Consider the following 5976-nt stretch of genomic DNA (forward strand, 5'->3'; position numbering starts at 1 on the left):
AGAACAACCCGTGCACAAAATTTCCCTCCCCTCTTCTCGTAAGCACAATATAAGAGATAATTTTAAAAAAAAAAATTCTCACGAGACACATTCAGAAATGACGGATTACCCTCCGATTCCTCTTTAATCACTGCTCACACTCTTTCCATCCATTCCTCTTTTTTCTTTCCCTCTCGGACTTCTTTTATGTCCCAACCTCCCAAGTCAATCAAACCTGCATCATCAGGGACACCCCTGGTCATGTCCTCGGTCACCCAGACATATTCATCTTCTTCGCTTGTCTCTCTCTCTCTCTCTCTCTCTCTCTCTCTCTCTCCCCGAGTCCTCTCTCTCTCTCTCTCTCTCTCTCTCTCTCTCTCTCTCTCTCTCTCTCTCTCTCTCTTTCTTTGTCTACTGCATGTGCATCGTGAGAACTCTCATCCCGTTCTCTATTCCCTCTATTATCATGGAGGTCTTCACTATTTTAGGTAGTAGGTTGGCCAGGGCACCAGCCACCCGTTGAGATACTACCGCTAGAGAGTTATGGGGTCTTTTGACTTGCCAGACAGTACTACATTGGATCCTCCTCTCTGGTTACGGTTCATTTTCCCTTTGCCTACATACACACTGAATAGTCTGGCATATTCTTTACATATTCTCCTCTATCCTCATACACCTGACAACACAGATTACCAAACAATTCTTCATCACCCAAGGGGTTACTGCACTGTACTTGTTCAGTGCCACTTTCCTCTTGGTAAGGGTAGAAGAGACTCTTTAGCTATGGTAAGCAGCTCTTCTAGGAGAAGGACACTCCAAAATCAAACCACTGTTCTCTAGTCTTGGGTAGTGCCATAGCCTCTGTACCATGGCCTTTCACTGTCTTGGGTTAGAGTTCTCTTGCTTGAGGGTACACTCGAGCACACTCTCCTATCTTATTTCTCTTCCTCTTGTTTTGTTAAAGTTTTTATAGTTTATATAGGAGATATTTATTGTTGTTACTCTTCTTAGAATATTTTATTTTCCTTTTTTCCTTTCCGCACTGAGCTATTTTCCCTGTTGGAGCCCCTGGGCTTATAGCATACTGCTTTTCCAACTAGGGTTGTAGCTTAGTAAGTAATAATAATAATAATAATAATTATGTTCCTTGTTCCTCTTTTTTGCCCCAGTTGTTACTCCTATTACTGCACCTCTAGAGAGAGCATCAGCTACCTTGTTATCTTTACCTTCTATGTGGTGAAAACCCTTTATATTAAACTCTAACACTCTCTCAATCCATCTCGCTTGACGAGAGGTTAAATCATTTTTATAATACAAATCACGTAAGGGGAGATGATCACTTTGCAACTCTATCGGCTGACCCAATAAAAAGAACCAATGCCTCTCTAGAACCCAAAGAATAGCCAAAATTTCTCAATCGAATGTACTATATTCCTTTCTGCCCCTTTTAACGCATGAAAAGCAAAACAGATGGGTTTCTCTCTGCCTTTATCAACTCGTTGAGAAACTAAGCCATCATTAGCTACACTACTCGCATCTGTTGTCACTAAAAATAGGCGATCAAATCTAGGATATACGAGTAATTCATTGCTAGTTATGGGAGCTTTCAAATTGTTAAAGGCCCTTTCTTCTTCCCCTCCCCAATTTATTACTTTTTGTTTTTTTAAAGCATCTATGGGTCTCGCTATCTCTCCAAAACCTCTTATGAATTTACGGTAATACCCAGCGAGCCCAAGGAACCCACCTACTTCCTTAGAGTTACGTGGCTACTTTACTGGGGCAGGGTTAGATACTTTCTAGGGTTATTATGTAACCTAAAAATTCGACCCGTTTACAGAAAAATTTGCGCTCTGACATATTTATTTTCATACCATTACGTCGCAGCGCTTCTTGAACTTTTTCGAATATTATTATTATGTTCTTCGGCCATTTTCCCTGTAATAATGATATTATCTAAATAAACAAGAACATTATGGCCAATTAAGGGCGACAAAACCACCATCATTACTCTAGAAGAATGAGTTGGAGCATTTTTAACACAGAAAGAAAGAAAATTAAACTGAAATAATTGATCGTCAGCTATAAATGCCGTTTTACATTTATTGTTTTCCTGAATGGGTATTTGATAGTATCCAAATTTCAAATCAACTGTTGTAAAATATTTGCTATCCCGTACTTTCATAAGTAATTCTTTGATCGAGGGCAATGGAAATGCATTATCCTTAAGGACTGCATTCAATTTCCTATAATCAACACACAATCTTACCAAGCCATCCTTTTTCTTAACAGATACAATTGGAGAAGCCCAGGGGGATTCGCTCTCCTCAGTTATCCCTTGTTCCCTTAATTTATTAATTTCCCTTTTTATTACTCCCTGGAAATGAATGGGTACCTTATAAGGCCTTGACATGATCGGCTCCGCCTGCTCAGTTTCAATGCTAAAGGGAAATCAATCAATCCTCCCTGGTGGCTCACCTCCAATTGCAATTACATCGGAATATTTACCGGCAATTTCACTAAATACAGGCTGATATTCTGACGGACATAATTTTCGTGCTTGCATGAGCACATTCTGAGTGCGTTCGTCTGTGCGGGCTGGAGTTGTGGCTCCCAACATCCCATTATAAGCAATTTCACATAACTCTAATTCACACACAGAATCACTTCCTAAAACAACTCTTTTATTTAACAAATTAACTATTGTTATATCAGTTCGGTTCTCTTTAATTTCTGTCAAGCCCTCTAATATCATATGAGCCCAATTGTCATGGGGTTTAAAAACTACCTTGGTTCCTTCTGCAAGAGGGAGACACGGGGTCAGAGATATGCTCGTAAGGGTCTGGTGGGACAACACTTCTCCTCTCTCAGGTACAGCTGTTACCATACTTAAATGTGTCTCCAAGCTAACAAACGCACTTACTGTCTCATGATTTTCTATCTTTAAAATATACCCTCCTGCTTTTACTGTTATTGTATCTTTTCCCCAAAAAATGCAAATTTGATTATTAGATATAAAGTCTATTCCTAGGATAGCCTCAATTAATGAAATTCCCAAAGTGGGTAAAAAAAAAATCATGGGTAAACTTCACAGACACCTCCTTAATCTGTATGATTGATGTATGGTTTATGTGTAGTTTATTTCCTCCTGGCGTGTCAAGAACAATGGATGCCGCTGGCTATAATGGATTTGAGGAGATTTTTTTTGCAATCAATGAAACAGTGGCTCCCGCGTCAATCACCGCTCGGATAGATTTATCTTGCAGGTCGATCCTAACTGCTAGCATCCCCAGATGGCCATTACGAGATATGGGGCACGGGCTAATAACCTCAGCCGCCATGCCGCTGCCCCCTGGTCCTCTCCCTAGTGCTACGGGGGTGAGGTTGGGGGTACCGATGGAGGTCTCAGTGCCTGCTCTCTCACGTCTGTCGTCACTGCTTCCTCGGCTACTGTTTGTGATGTCATGCGGGGTGACATCGAACTCCCTTGTCTCCCCCTTCCTCTGTTTCCTTTTCCTCGGACTTTGGGCTGGGGGAGGTGTGCGTGCGCCCAAGCCCGCCCACCCTGGCAGTTTTTTGCTGAGCACTCTCGAGATAAATGACCATAGGCCTGACAAGTGTAACAGCGGGGGGATCCTTGGGTGGGGCACTCCCCTCATCGATGCCCCTCTCCACCATAGTGCCAACATCTGAAGACTCTGCTAATCTGCTGACTGCATTCCCCCTTACCACTCTTTGGGGGTCGACTTCCTCGCATGGCTGCCAAATTCTCATAATCGGCCCCGTTATTCCCAGTCCTTTTTTTTATCTGGCAAACTGTCTAAAATAAATTGTATCGCACTCACTATGTCTGCTAATGAGCGATTGTCATCGAACAAATAACCACATGAATACGGGTTTACTAATCTGCGAATATGTTTAAGGGCAATTGCCTTTTTATCACCTTCTCGGAGATTGGCACTCCGGGTAGCAAACGAATTGCAATCCCGAAAAATGCGAGTTACAAAACTAAGAACGGATTCACCTTCCCATATTTTGAGTTTGTAATTTTCTTTTAGGTCTCCCTTTCTTGCATCATGCAATGCATACTTCTCAATTAAACATCGTTTTATTTCAGTATAACTTCTTAAACTTTCTTGTGGCCAACACATTACCTCCAATGCCTGAGCATCTTTCAGCAATTTAATTATTTGAATAGCTTTTTTCCTTTCCAACCACCCATATGTGGCTACTTCAAAGTTTCTCAAAAACACTTCAATTGATTGAAACCCTTCTTTAGGCAGTTGATCATCGAAAAGCCTAACACTTGCCTGGAGTTTTGGCAACTTTTGAACAACAATTTTGCGTATATTCACTCGGATGTGCATGTGTACTTTCACTTGTGTGCGTTTGAACTTCGTCCATGTACGTTGATATGCTGTAGTTGCGAGCCGCTCCTGTTCTCGTTCCACCAACAGTCTGTTTATTAACTGTTGCAAGTTATCCAAATTATTTTCCAATACTTGCATTCTAATTTCCTGTCTATATTCTTCATCGGGAACGTTATATCCGACTGCTCCTTCGTTCTCATCTCCTGCAGCAGCAGGGTCTGCTATGTTAGTCCTTGTGTATCTCGGCATCTTGAACTTTTATTTCACCGGCTCCAGAACAACTTCACTCACAGCATATACAAACAGACGTATTTTTTACACCTGACACCAATATGACCCGTGCAGACAGATAATATGACGTCAGCATATGGGTTTTCTTCATTTATTACAAAAGGTTCGTTCGTAAGTACACTATACAGAACTGCCCTCTCAGGTGAGGGACTTGTCAACTCGAGTGCTCATCGGGAACTAACTCCCTTCGTTACAAAATGATATCATTGCAATAATATGCCAGGACATCGGTTTTTGTGGAATACTCATAAATATTGTGTTCATTTATGTTGTCGTACAAGACATCTGCATACAAAAATTAGGACGTATATATATATATATATATATATATATATATATATATATATATATATATATATATATATAAGTATTTATGTGTATATATATATATATATATATATATATATATATATATATATATACTATATATATATATATATATATATATATACAGTATATATATATATATATATATATATATATATATATATATATATATATATATATCAGGACGAACATATTGAGTTAGAAGAGAAAGGATAGGAATGATTTCGATACAAAGACCAGAAGAGGCATTAACTGAGGGGAGGGCTGTAAATAGTAGATTGTTACATGCAAAATTCAAATCAAAGCAGTGCAATATGCTATGCAAAAAAAAAAAAGGGATTCACTCGAAGAAATAATAGATGAACACTATAATGATTTGCAAAGTGTACTGGATGACATCACAGAGATATGAAAATTGTGATTGATGACTTCAAGGCAAGAGTAGTAAGAAATGATTAAGGTATAGAAAATGTGATGGTTGTCGATGGCCTTGTCGAAGTGGCAAATGAAAATGGAGCACATTTCACAAGTTTCTGTTCAACAAACAATCTTGTCATCATGGTTAATCTATTTTAGTACAAGGACATCAACAAATATACATGGACTTCACTAATTACAAAAACGAAATAAATCACATAGCCATTGACAAAGAGAAAAGCAGGACTCTGAGAAATGTAAGAAGCTATAGAGATGCAGATATTGGTAGTGAACACTAGATCCACATTGCAACGGTGAAATGAAAACTGAAAGTACTCTTCAGAAATGTAGATGAAATATTCAGGTTTGATCGACAAAGCTTCTAGAAGAAGAGCACAGTGAAACCTTTGCAATTGAATGTAGTGTGACGGCGCCGAGTAAGGTGTGAACTCAAAGGCAGGTTGGAAACGACTGAGTTATATTATTGTAGAACATTCTCCTTATATACAAAACCTCAAGGCAACAGGACATAACAAGTTCACAAGACAGACAATATTACAGAGGGAAAACCAGACATGAATTTTCATGTTTGTTT

The sequence above is a fragment of the Palaemon carinicauda genome, chromosome 13 (genome assembly GCF_036898095.1).
Source record: "Palaemon carinicauda isolate YSFRI2023 chromosome 13, ASM3689809v2, whole genome shotgun sequence".
Classification (NCBI taxonomy): domain Eukaryota; kingdom Metazoa; phylum Arthropoda; class Malacostraca; order Decapoda; family Palaemonidae; genus Palaemon; species Palaemon carinicauda.